The sequence below is a fragment of the Oncorhynchus tshawytscha genome, linkage group LG11 (assembly GCF_018296145.1).
Source record: "Oncorhynchus tshawytscha isolate Ot180627B linkage group LG11, Otsh_v2.0, whole genome shotgun sequence".
Classification (NCBI taxonomy): Eukaryota; Metazoa; Chordata; class Actinopteri; order Salmoniformes; family Salmonidae; genus Oncorhynchus; species Oncorhynchus tshawytscha.
The window spans coordinates 10,706,837-10,721,223 of NC_056439.1; the positions used below are offsets into that span (position 1 = coordinate 10,706,837).

General features: G+C 42.4%; 1 protein-coding gene across 2 annotated transcripts in view; it reads left to right on the forward strand.

Annotated features, from left to right (window-relative positions):
• Window positions 1-14,387, forward strand: part of LOC112261424 (catenin alpha-2) — a 700,693-nt gene that overhangs the window by 219,259 nt on the left and 467,047 nt on the right. The gene's annotated exons all lie outside the window — the stretch shown is intronic.

The following is a 14,387-nucleotide window of genomic DNA, read 5'->3' on the forward strand; positions in this document are numbered from 1 at the left end:
GTGACATTAGCACTGCCTGGATCCTGATGTGATGGACAGTTGCAAGAGGGGAAATATGAGACTAGGGCTGACATACTTACACACTCACTTAGGCCATATTTGATCATCTACCGCCTTTGCAAAAGCACCAATGTCCTTTTTTACCTTTCTGTCTTTTATTCAACGTTTTACAATGTGATTTCTTTACTCCTGATCATCTCTTACTCAAACGGTCAAAAGTTTTAGAACACCTACTCATTCAAGGATATTTCTTTATCTTTACTATTTTCTACATTGTAGAATAATAGTGAAGACATTAAAACTATGAAATAACACATTTTATTTTTTATTTTTTTATTTCACCTTTATTTAACCAGGTAGGCAAGTTGAGAACAAGTTCTCATTTACAATTGCGACCTGGCCAAGATAAAGCAAAGCAGTTCGACAGATACAACGACAGAGTTACACATGGAGTAAAACAAACATACAGTCAATAATACAGTATAAACAAGTATATATACAATGTGAGCAAATGAGGTGAGAAGGGAGGTAAAGGCAAAAAAAGGCCATGGTGGCAAAGTAAATACAATATAGCAAGTAAAACACTGGAATGGTAGTTTTGCAATGGAAGAATGTGCAAAGTCAAAATAAAAATAATGGGGTGCAAAGGAGCAAAATAAATAAATAAATGAAATACAGTTGGGAAAGAGGTAGTTGTTTGGGCTAAATTATAGGTGGGCTATGTACAGGTGCAGTAATCTGTGAGCTGCTCTGACAGTTGGTGCTTAAAGCTAGTGAGGGAGATAAGTGTTTCCAGTTTCAGAGATTTTTGTAGTTCGTTCCAGTCATTGGCAGCAGAGAACTGGAAGGAGAGGCGGCCAAAGAAATAATTGGTTTTGGGGGTGACTAGAGAGATATACCTGCTGGAGCGTGTGCTACAGGTGGGAGATGCTATGGTGACCAGCGAGCTGAGATAAGGGGGGACTTTACCTAGCAGGGTCTTGTAGATGACATGGAGCCAGTGGGTTTGGCGACGAGTATGAAGCGAGGGCCAGCCAACGAGAGCGTACAGGTCGCAATGGTGGGTAGTATATGGGGCTTTGGGGACAAAATATGGAATCATGTAGTAACCAAAAAAGTGTTAAACAAATCAAAATATATTTTATATTTGATATTCTTCTAATAGCTGGTGTATGGTGTGTCGCTGCAGAGTGTCACCAGCAAAGCACCCCCACACCATAACACCTCCTCCATGCTTTATGGTGGGAAATACACATTCAGAGATCATCTGTTTATCTACTCCGCGTCTCACAAAGACACAGCGGTTGGAACCAAAAATCTCCAATTTGCACTCCAGACCAAAGGACAGATTTCCACCGGTCTAATGTCCATCGCTCGTGTTTCTTGGCCGTGTTTCTTATTGGTGTCCTTTAGTAGTGGTTTCTTTGCAGCAATTCAACCATGAACTTCTCATTCACACAGTCTCCTCGGGAACAGTTGATGTTGAGATGTGTCTGTTACTTGAACTCTGTGAAGCATTTATTTGGGCTAAAATTTCTGAGGCTGGTAACTCTAATGACCTTATACTCTGCAGCAGAGGTAATTCTGGGTCATCCATTCGTGTGGCGGTCCTCATGAGAGCCAGTTTCATTCATTCTGTGACTGCACTTGAAGTTCTTGAAATGTTCCGTATTGACTGACCTGCATGTCTTAAAGTAATGATGGACTGTCTTTTTGCTTATTTGAGCTGTTGCCATAATATGGACTTGGTCTTTTACCAAATAGGGATATCTTCTGTATACCACCCCTACCTTGTCACAACCCAACTGATTGGCTGAAACGCATTAAAAAGGAAAGGAATTCCACAAATTAACTTTTAACATGTCACACCTGTTAATTGAAATGCATTCCAGGTGACGACATCATGAAACTGGTTGAGAGAATGCCAAGAGTGTGCAAAGCCGTGATCAAGGCAAAAGGTGGCTATTTGAAGAATCTCAAATATAAAATATATTTTGATTTGTTTAACACTTTTTTGCTTACTACATGATTCCATATGTGTTATTTCATAGTGTTGATGTGTTCACTATTATTAGAATAGTAAAATAAATAGTAAAAATAAAGAAAACCCTTGAATGAGTAGGTGTTCTAAAACTTTCGACCGGTAGTGTACTTCTCAAAGGTGTTTGGCCATCACCTTCCCAGAACCTCATATCTTTCAATAGCCAGGGATAGGGATCCATTGAAAAAGAGATGACTATCTCAATGGGTCTCACCTGGTTAAATAGCCTAAATGATTAACCGTCTGACCTTCACCTTGGTCCATTTCTAAACAGGAAGTCATGTTATTTATTGCTATCACTGGGGACATACTCTCATTGAGTCAGACAACATTCAACTCTTCCTCTCTGCCTTGTGGCATTACTCCATGTGACCAGCACCTTATAGGGGTTATGTTTTGACAGTTTGCTCCAACCTGTTGCTATGGTCTTTCGTTTTCTTACTCCATTCTTTGATTAGGCTTAAACGTCTCATGGGAACTCTTCCTATCTATATCACAATATCCAACCAGAACAACAGTGCCTTGCGAAAGTATTCGGCCCCCTTGAACTTTGCGACCTTTTGCCACATTTCAGGCTTCAAACATAAAGATATAAAACTGTATTTTTTTGTGAAGAATCAACAACAAGTGGGACACAATCATGAAGTGGAACGATATTTCAAACTTTTTTAACAAATCAAAAACTGAAAAATTGGGCGTGCAAAATTATTCAGCCCCTTTACTTTCAGTGCAGCAAACTCTCTCCAGATGTTCAGTGAGGATCTCTGAATGATCCAATATTGACCTAAATGACTAATGATGGTAAATACAATCCACCTGTGTGTAATCAAGTCTCCGTATAAATGCACATGCACTGTGATAGTCTCAGAGGTCCGTTAAAAGCGCAGAGAGCATCATGAAGAACAAGGAACACACCAGGCAGGTCCGAGATACTGTTGTGAAGAAGTTTAAAGCCGGATTTGGATACAAAAAGATTTCCCAAGCTTTAAACATCCCAAGGAGCACTGTGCAAGCGATAATATTGAAATGGAAGGAGTATCAGACCACTGCAAATCTACCAAGACCTGGCTGTCCCTCTAAACTTTCAGCTCATACAAGGAGAAGACTGATCAGAGATGCAGCCAAGAGGCCCATGATCACTCTGGATTAAGTGCAGAGATCTACAGCTGAGATGGGAGACTCTGTCCATAGGACAACAATCAGTCGTATATTGCACAAATCTGGCCTTTATGGAAGAGTGGCAAGAAGAAAGCCATTTCTTAAAGATATCCATAAAAAGTGTTGTTTAAAGTTTGCCACAAGCCACCTGGGAGACACACCAAACATGTGGAAGAAGGTGCTCTGGTCAGATGAAACCAAAATTGAACTTTTTGGCAACAATGCAAAACGTTATGTTTGGCGTAAAAGCAACACAGCTCATCACCCTGAACACATCATCCCCACTGTCAAACATGGTGGCGGCAGCATCATGGTTTGGGCCTGCTTTTCTTCAGCAGGGACAGGGAAGATGGTTAAAATTGATGGGAAGATGGATGGAGCCAAATACAGGACCATTCTGGAAGAAAACCTGATGGAGTCTGCAAAAGACCTGAGACTGGGACGGAGATTTGTCTTCCAACAAGACAATGATCCAAAACATAAAGCAAAATCTACAATGGAATGGTTCAAATATAAACATATCCAGGTGTTAGAATGGCCAAGTCAAAGTCCAGACCTGAATCCAATCGAGAATCTGTGGAAAGAACTGAAAACTGCTGTTCACAAATGCTCTCCATCCAACCTCACTGAGCTCGAGCTATTTTGCAAGGAGGAATGGGAAAAAATTTCAGTCTCTTGATGTGCAAAACTGATAGAGACATACCCCAAGCGACTTACAGCTGTAATCGCAGCAAAAGGTGGCGCTACAAAGTATTAACTTAAGGGGGCTGAATAATTTTGCACGCCCAATTTTTCAGTTTTTGATTTGTTAAAAAAGTTTGAAATATCCAATAAATGTCGTTCCACTTCATGATTGTGTCCCACTTGTTTTTGATTCTTCACAAAAAAATACAGTTTTATATCTTTATGTTTGAAGCCTGAAATGTGGCAAAAGGTCGCAAAGTTCAAGGGGGCCGAATCTTTTCGCAAGGCACTGTAAGTGTATATGATTAGTCAGTGCAATATTTTTTTTTCCCCAAAAGTTGCTGCTTTTTACCCCTTTTTCTACCCAATTGGTAGTTAAAGTATTCTCCCATCGCTGCAACTCCCGTATGGACTCGGGAGAGGCGAAGGTCAAAAGCCATGTGTCCTCCGAAACACGACCTTGACGAGCCGCACTGCTCGCTTAACCCGGAAGCCAACTGCACCAATGTGTCGGAGAAAAAAACACACAGCCCCATGAGTCGCTAAAGCGCACTGGGACAAGGACATCCCGGCCGGCCAAACCAACCCCTAACCCAGACGACGCTGGGCCAATTGTGCGCCGCCTCATTGGTCTCCCAGTCGCGTCCGACTGCGACACAGCCCAGGATCGAACCCTGATCTCTAGTGATGCCTCTAGCACATCAATGCTGTGCCTTAGACCGCTGCGCCACTTGGGAGGCCTTGATTAGGTATGTAGAGGAATTATGGCTTGGAGGTAGAAGCTGTTCAAGGTCCTGTTGGTTCCAGACTTGCTGCACTGGTAACACTTGCAGTGCGGTAGCAGAGAGAACATTCTGTGGCTTGGGTGTCTGGAATGTTTGACAATTTTTTGTGCCTTCCTCTGACACCGCCTGGTATAGAAGTCCTGGATGGCAGGGAGCTCAGCCCTAGTGATGTACTGGGCTGTACTCACCGCCCTATGTAGCACCTTGCGGTTGCATACCAAGTGTTGATGCAGCCAGTCAAGATGCTCTCAATGTTGCAGCTGTAGAACTTTTTGAGGATCCAAGGGCCCATGCCAAATCTTTTCAGCCTCCTGAGGGGTAAGAGTCCCTTGTGCACTCGTCACAACTGTGTGTGTGTGTGGACCATGTTATTTCCTTCGTGATGTGGACACAGAGGAACTTGCTCTCGACCCACTCCACTACAGCCCCATCGTTGTGGGTGGGGGCGTGTTCGCCCCTCCATTTCCTGAAGTCCACCATCAGCTCTTTTGTCTTGCCGACGTTGAGGGAGAGGGTTGATGAAAGCTGTGAATGAGGACTAAATTGACACTAGAGAGGCGCTCGGAGAATGGATTCAACCGTCACCAATTCTTGTTAAAGGGCCCTGGGCCTTTGTCAAAACTGTATGCTGCACCCCCTCCCACCCCTCTATCTCTCTATCTCTCTCTCTTTCTCTCTCCCCACCGTTCCCCCCCTTTTCCCAATCACAACAAACTGACACCCTGCTCGGGAATAACGATTCCTCAGGGGAACACTCGCCTTTTTACCATCCATCTTGTAAAGAACATATCATCTTCAGCTGTTCTCCCCCCTGCCCCAAGAGACTTTTCCTCCCCGAGATGTGAGATCCCCTCCAGGGTATTGTGGCTTTGCTGTACTCCCTTCTGTCTTCTTAAATCAAGGTGTCCCAGTCTCCATGGTCCCATCTAATCTCCTGTGCCTACATCTCTTTGCCAAATAGCAGTGCAGGCTGCTATTTATTAATTTCCTTTACCATTTTTTTGTAAGCATATGTCACTTTGAGCCTTAGTACAGGTACACTTTGAGAAAAAAAGATTCTATCTAGAACCTGAAAGGGTTCTTCGACTGTCTCCATAGGGGAACCCTTTGAAAATGTTTTTGGTTCCAGGTAGAACCCTTTTGGGTTCCACGTAGAACCCTTTCCCCAGAGGGTTCTACAGGGAACCCAAAAGAGTTCCATCTGGAACCAAAAAGGGTTCAATCTGGTACCAGAAAGGGTTCTCCTATCGGGACAGCCAAATATCCCTTTTGGAACCATTTTTTCTAAGAGTACGTGTTGCAGAATGCACGCCATCCACGTCCGCCACCAATTATCATGCAATTGCAATTTAGAAGAACAATATATATATATATATATTTATATGTATTGTCAGCTGAGATGTACAGTTGGAAGTTTACATACACTTAGGTTGAAGTCATTAAAACTAGTTTTTCAACAACGTCACAAATTTCTTGTTAACAAACTATAGTTTTGGCTTGGTTAGGACATCTACTTTGTGCATGACACCAGAAATATTTACAACAATTGTTTACAGATTATTTAACTTATCACAATTCCAGTGGGTCAGAAGTGTACATACACTAAATTGACTGTGCCTTTAAACAGCTGGGAAAATTCCAGAAAATGATGTCATGGCTTTAGAAGCTTCTGACCTCCACAAGTCTGGTTCATCCTTGGGAGCAATTTCCAAATGCCTGAAGGTACCATGTTCATCTGTAAAAACAATGGTACGCAAGTATAAACACCATGGGACCACGCAGCCGTCATACCGCTCAGGAAGGAGACGAGTTCTGTCTGCTAAAGATGAACGTACTTTGGTGCAAAAAGTACAAATATTTTCATTTTTGGGGAAAAAAACATTCCTGTAGTAAACGGGATATTTTGTCAGGACAAGATGCTAAAATATGCATATAATTGACAGCTTAGGATAGAAAACACTCTAAAGTTTCCAAAAATGTAAAAATATTGTCTGTGAGTATAACAGAACTGATATTGCCCAATCCGGAAGTGCCTCATGTTTTGAAACCGCTGCGTTCCAATGCGTCCCTATTGAGCAGTGAATGGGCTATCAACCAGATTACTCTTTCTCCGTATTCCCGAAGGTGTCTACAGCATTGTGACGTAGTTTTACGCATTTATGTTGAAGAATACCCGTAGGCAGCTACATTGCGCAAGTGGTCACCTGATGCTCCCAGAGAGATTCTCGCATAAAATACAGAGGTAGCCATTACTCCAATCGGTCCTACTGAAAAACGAATTGTCCCGATAGATATATTATTGAAGAGATATTTGAAAAACACCTTGAGGATTGATCATAAACAACGTTTGCCATTTTTCTGTCGATATTATGGAGCTAATTGGCTATATTTTTCGCCGTTTTCATGACTGCAATTTCCGGGTGATTTCTCAGCCAAACGTGAAGAACAAACAGAGCTATTTGCCTACAAAAATTATATTTTTGGAAAAAAGGAACATTTGCTATCTAACTGGGAGTCTCGTGAGTGAAAACATCCGAAGCTCATCAAAGGTAAACGATTTAATTTGATTGCTTTTCTGATTTCCGTGACCAAGTTACCTGCTGCTAGCTGGACAAAATGCTATGCTAGGCTATCGATAAACTTACACAAATGCTTGTCTAGCATTGGCTGTAAAGCATATTTTGAAAATCTGAGATGACAGGGTGATTAACAAAAGGCTAAGCTGTGTCTCAATATATTTCACATGATTTTCATGAATAGGAATATTTTCTAGGAATATTTATGTCCGTTGCGTTATGCTAATTAGTGTCAGTCGATGATTACGCTCCCTCATGCGGGATGGGGAGTCACTAGAGGTTTAAGGTCAACAAAGTCAAGGTATTGGAGTGGCTATCACAAAGCTTTGACCTCAATCCTATAGAGAATTTGTGGGCAGAACTGAAAAAGCGTGTGAGAGGAGGCCTACAAATCTGACCCAGTTACACCAGCTCTGTCAGGAGGAATGGACCAAAATTCACCCAACTTATTGTGGGAAGCTTGTGGAAGGCCACCCAAAACGTTTGACCCAAGTTAAACAATTTAACGGCAATGCTACCAAATACTAATTGAGTGTATGTAAACTTCTGACCCACGGAATGTGATGAAAGAAATAAAAGCTGAAATAAATAATTCTCTCTACTATTATTCTGACATTTCACATTCTTAAAATATAATGGTGATCCTTACTGACCTAAGACAGGGAATGTTTACTAGGATTACATCTCAGGAATTGTGAAAAACTGAGTTTAAATGTATTTGGCTAAGGTATGTAAACGTCCGACTTTAACTGTATCAATTTGTCAATGTCTGCATGTTATACATCCCCAATTCTGTTCCCTATTCAAATATACGTGGATTTAGCCAAGGATAGGGAGGCACAGATACATATTACCCCTTCCTCCTCTTGTGCATCTCTACTAGATATTACCAGCCAACTGTTGCAGAAGAGCTGATAAGAGGCAACTTGACTAATGGTATTGTTTCTGTTTGGCAGGAGTGGAAGGACCCCTATTTTCCACCTGAATCGAGTAGTCTGCAGCCAAACAGCATTATTCACTAACACATCGACCGGCAAAGTAGTAATCGTCCAAGTGACCTATCGAGAGAGAGAGAGAGCATAAACTACAATCAAGAATTCTAACATACTGATAATCCTGGGAGGAAATCACAGATAAACTTGCAATTTCCGCCGCGGCACTCCACAGTCCTTTTCTGTGGCTCCCTAAAAATAGCAGCTAGGCTACTATCGGAAAGATCAGGCTGTGTCTATGGCTGGGGGAGTGTGTGTGTGTGTGTTTCATGTGTGTGTGTGCATGCACACGTGTTTGTGTGCATGATGCTTGTGCGTGCCTGTGTGTGTGCATTTGTGTGTGTCTGTTTGTGTGTGTGTGTGTGTGTAGCGGCGGTAAAGCACAGCACAGAAGCCCTGGATGAGTCGGCAAAAAGAGCACACTGTTCTCTCCCAGTCGAAATGATGTACGACATGGTCGTCCGTGGGTGGGCTAGAAGGCAGGGGTGCGAATTCCCATTACACCTTGGTAAAGAAAGAGAGGAAAGGGAGAGAAAGGAGAAATACAAATGTGAGAAAGAGGAGGAGAGTGTGAAATAAGCAACAGGTCCGGGCTCTGCGTGGGCGAGACACACACCACCACGCATGCAAGCGCAAACAAACACACACCTCTCAACATGTAGCTCGTGCTTTTGGGCAGTGGTCTCTGTAGCATGCCATTTTTTTTTGCCCCAGCGTGGAGGTGATTACAGTTCGAAACACACAAGCCCTGTTGCGACTCAGTGTAAAGAGGTTGACACGTCCTGACACTCAGTGTGGGCATGCATCCCAAATGGCACCCTATTCCCTACACAGTGCGTTACTTTTGAACATAGCCCTATGGACCATGGTCAAAGTAGTGCACTATGTAGGGGAAAGGGTGCCATTTAGGGTGCCATTGTGGATGGACACACTGTGCAAAGAAGTTGACAAGTTTCCCCCTAGTTTCCTTTTCAATTTGTGTCTAGCCATTTCTCCTTGGTTGTTTGTGTAGTCTATGATATGTCCTCCAGACTATTTGTTGTGTTGTTGTGTTTAGTTATCAACCAGAAATGTTCCTTTCTTTGTCACGTCAATAGCCAGCAAATGGTCATATGTGACCGTTCGACTCAAATCGGTCTTATGTAGCAAAATTTGAAATGGTGTTTTTTTACATTGGATAAAAGTACAGACTCAAAGCTACAAAGTGGTACATTGTACACTACAGTTGAGGGACAATGGGAAAGTCATTTTTCTTTGAAAGTTGATACACTTTTGAGAAAATGTCCTTTGAATGTTTTGGTACTACTATTGGAGAGCCCTAATTTGTCTACACCCATTCAGCATCATTCATACCCTCTTAAGCTTTAGCCCCACCCATCTCTTTAAGGGTTGATCCGAATGTACTAACAGCAGTCAAGCACCCAAGCTAACTTGTCAGCTACTTCCAGACATCTAAGTGAGAGACAACAGCTCATTGAACATTACTCGCCCTAGCAGAGCTGGTTAGGCTGGTATGTTATCCAGAGCGTTAGTGACTGTAACTGTGCTGTCCGTTAGTAAATTGGTTGTCCATTAGTAAATTCAGAGCGTTTCTCATTCAGAGTGCACACTGGACGCTCTGGCCGATGAGTAGGGTTGAGCCGGACGTTCTAACCTCAACACGGCAGTCAAGCACCCAAACTAACTGGCTAACTTGCTAGCTACTTCCAGGCACATAATGATAGAACACCCCACTCTGACCATTTTCCTCGCATTAACAGAGCCGGTTAGGTTGTTTTCATGTTATTCAGTGCGTTGGTGACTGTAACTGGGCTTCTGGCAACAATTGAATTACAATTAATTTGCCATTGTTTACTGACACCGACCGTATTCAACGGGTGTTGAGCGTTCGTCAATTCATCAGTTATTCTGCGCTCTCTGGCACACGAGAGTGCTCTGAAATCAGAGTAGATGACCAGACTGAATTTATGAACGTGCCCGAAATGGTTACTTGAATAGTGAAGTATTTTGTTTAGCTAGCTAACTAGGTAAATAATGAAGCATAATCCCTACTCGTGACGTTACTACCCTGCACGAATCTGCAGGTAGCTAACCAACCAGGTTCAATGTTAGCTAGTTAACAGGCAAATGGCTCTGAGATACAAATAATAAGGTCATACACGTAAAGTTAGCTAGTCAGCCAGCCAGCTATCGTTAGCTAGCTAGGTAAATGATAATGTATAATCACAACTCATGGCTCTTTCTGTCAAAATTAGAAACGTGTAATATGTGAAACCTTTATTTAAAGGTTAAATAAATAATATTTTAACCTTTATTTAAATATGCAAGTCAGTTAAGAACAAATTCCTATTTACAATGACGGCCTACACCGGCCAAACCCGGACGACGCTGGACCAATTGTGTGCCGCCCTTTGGGACTCCGAAATCACGGCCTGTTGTGATACAGGGTATATATAGTGACGCCTCTAGCACTGAGATGCAGTGCCTTAGACTGCTGCTGGTAGCTAGCTAGACTATCTTACCCGTGTACATCATTCATGGTTGGACGTGTCTCCTGTCGGATGCCATGGTTCCCCTTAGTTTGAAGATCCGGAGACTAGTGTTTTCTCCATCTCATTAGCTATCATACTCGAATTCCACTGATTTTCAAAATTCAGTCCTCCAGAAAGAGGAGAGCAACACTTATGAAGTTTTAATACACAATAAATTAAAGAAAAGCAGCGTAAGACAGGATTACCTAGACACACTGACCAGCTCAAATAGACAGAAGCGTGCTATATGGCAGACCAATCCAAACTCTCGGCATGTCCAGCCCACTTATTATCTCAGCCAATCATGGCTAGCAGTAAGGTTGCTGACTTTTCTTTGGCTAAACCAACTAGGCTCTTAATTTAACAATTGTATTCGTATTTACAGATGGCATACAAGTTTGTTATTAAGTTACATGAAAGTTCACATGTTCAAGAAGGCATTTTTGCCCAATATCTTATTTGGATTCAAAAACGGCTGTTCTGTGACCCGCGACATACGCCTAGTTTCCTGAAACAAGTCACATACAGTTGAAGTCTGAAGTTTACATACACCTTAGCCAAATACATTAAAACTCTGTTTTTCTCAATTCCTGACATTTAATCCTACTAAAAATGTCCTGTCTTAGGTTAGTTAGGATCACCACTTTATTTTAAGAATGTGAAATGTCTGAATATTAGTAGAGAGAATGATTGATTTCAGATTTGATTTCTTTCAGCTTTTTATTTCTTTCAAAAACCAAAATACGTTCATCTCTAGGTGACAGAACGTGTCGCCTTCTTGAGCGGTATGACGGCTGCGTCGTCCCATGGTGTTTAAACTTGCGTACTATTGTTTGTACAGATGAATGTGGTACCTTCAGGTGTTTGGAAATTGCTCCCAAGGATGAACCAGACTTGTGGAGGTCTACAATTTATTTTCTGAGGTCTTGGCTGATTTCCTGTGATTTTCCCATGATGTCAAGCAAAGAGGCACTGAGTTTGAAGGTAGGCCTTGAAATACATCCACAGGTACACCTCCTATTGACTCAAATTATGTCAATCAGAAGCTTCCAAAGCCATGACATAATTTTCTGGAATTTTCCAAGCTGTTTAAAGGCACAGTCAACTTGGTGTATGTAAACCTCTGACCCACTGGAATTGTGATATAGTGAATTATAAGTGAAATAATCTGTCAGTAAACAATTGTTGGAAAAATGACTTGTGTCATGCACAAAATAGATGTCCTAACCGACTTGCCAAGACTATAGTTTGTTAAGAAGAAATGTGTGGAGTGGTTGAAAAACGAGTTTCAATGACTCCAACCTAAGTGTATGTAAACTTCCGACTTCAACTGTATGATGATCAAGAGTACTTCAGTTCCCGGGATACTTAAGATGAACATAGACATAGTCACAGTATAAAAGTTGAACCTCTAGTATCTGAGTGCAGATAAAATGATTCATGCCTGGCCAGTGTAACTCAGACATATTTATTTTGTATTTCACCTGGTCTGTTGAAGTTGACACACCCCAGTGAAGACAACCATTGGACATATCCTAAATGGAAGGCAGCTACTGTAGGTATTTATTTTGTGTTTCACCTGGTCTGTTGAAGTTGAAACACCCCAGTGAAGACAACAATTGCACATATCCTAAATGGAAGGTAGCTACTGTAGGTATTTATTTCTGCCACGTGGTTTTAAATGGATACTTCAGGATTTTGGCAATGGTAGTTGAAGGTCGTTTCATGAGCCAATCCTAACTAGCATTAGCATAATTGCCTGGAAGTCTATGGGATCTACTAGCATGCCAACGTATACCTATAGACTTCCAGTCATTGCCCTAACACTAGTTAGCATTGGCTTGTGAAACTACTTCTATCATCCTTTAAACTGGATACAGAAACATACAAATGACATCCACAAGTTCATCTGACTCTGTGGAAGTAGATAAAGGACCTCATTGCCTTTTAAACTAGAGCACAAACTGCTATACAGACTTAAACTGTCAAATGTAACTGATAAAATGAGTCCCTTTGGGAATCAGGGATTCAGTATTTGGGTTCCTGAGGCGCCAACCAGTGAATGTGAATGTAGGCCGGGGCTTGTATAGGAGGCAGGGTAGTGTTAGAGAGAGTGTCATTAGTAATATGAACAGAGGCACTACCGTCCTGCTGTCTCACAACTAACTCCCCTCTTTTTCTCTGTCTCAGACCCTTTCTCTCTTTTCTCTTCACTCTCTCTCTCTTTCTCTCATTCTCTCTCTATCTTTATTCATCTCATCCCCCTCGCTGTGGCTGAATTCATCCCATATTCTCTCTCTCTCTCTCTCTCTCCCTGCCTGTCTTTCTCATGCATCGTTTGACAATCAGCCTGTCACCCTGCCCCCCAGGATTAGAGGCCTGAGTGGAGCCTGAACGTAGCTCACTGGCCAGGCTCTGAACGCAACTCACTGTTGCCATTCGCTTGCTTCTGCTACTACTGCCCCAAAAACCAGACATTTTAGTTCTGTTATGTATGCTAAGGCAGGGCACTACTGCTGACTGCTTTTTGGGGGATATTTCTTTGTTGATATTTTTTTGTTTATTTACAAATCAGAACCATCTGATGTAATGTAGCTTAGCTCATGGGCGGCGGGCTACGGGAGGCGACCTCAGTTGAACCCTGATGCGAGCGGTGAGAGAGACTGACTTCAACCTAAATCGCTTCTGTAAATATTCTGCGCCCATGAATAAATTGTGGAAATGTAAAAAAAAAAAAATAAAAAAATAACAACAGTGTCACCACGAACAAGGAGAGCAGAGCGGTTCCACGTCGTGCAACACTGAAACGTAAGAAAGACAATAATCCTCTGATTGCAGCCAGTTTTATCCTGGCTGCCTCTAGCTCTCCATTCTTCCCTCCATCCCCCTCTCCTCTCTCCCACGTTGAAGAAAACGAGATAAGGCAAACTTTAATGAATGTCTGTATTACCGGAATGCATGCCATCGCCTTTTCGCGCGGCTAGCATGTTTGTTCGATGCAAACAATAGAAACGCAACCATCTAGCCCCATTCTGAAGGCTCACTGTCTTTGTAATGTCCTCCCGAAGCCAATGGATTGTGCTTACGAAGCCTGCGATGCCGGAGACTCTTAATAAGATACAAGATGAGATGACATTAAAGGCAGAGAAAACAGTGATAATTATGGAGCATTATGGGCAGGATGGAGATGGATATGACTCGACACGCCATGTCTAATACCATCTGTGTTGTTGCTCTCGTTCTCGCACACACAGAGCAGTGGCCTGGAATGGGTTTCCCACTCATAGGGCTGGGTTGCCACTTCAGGGTTTCAGACAAAGCCATCAGCTCGATGTCTCTCTGTCTGTGTGCGTGTGGAAGTCGCTCCGGATAAGAGAATCTGCTAAATGGCTAAAATGTAAATGGAAAATGTGTGTGTGCTCTGTGTCTCCCGTCAATGTGATAGCACCCTGCTGTTCTTTAGAATAGGCTTCAGTTGCTAGACTAGACATCGTGGCTAACTCGCTTTGTGGAAAATAGATGCTGTCTAGCTGCGACCCAAAACAAATTAGGCCCTCGCAAAACAGTCGAAGACAGTAGTCATTGAACGGCACTGTATTTTGTTTTCAACTATGCCCGAC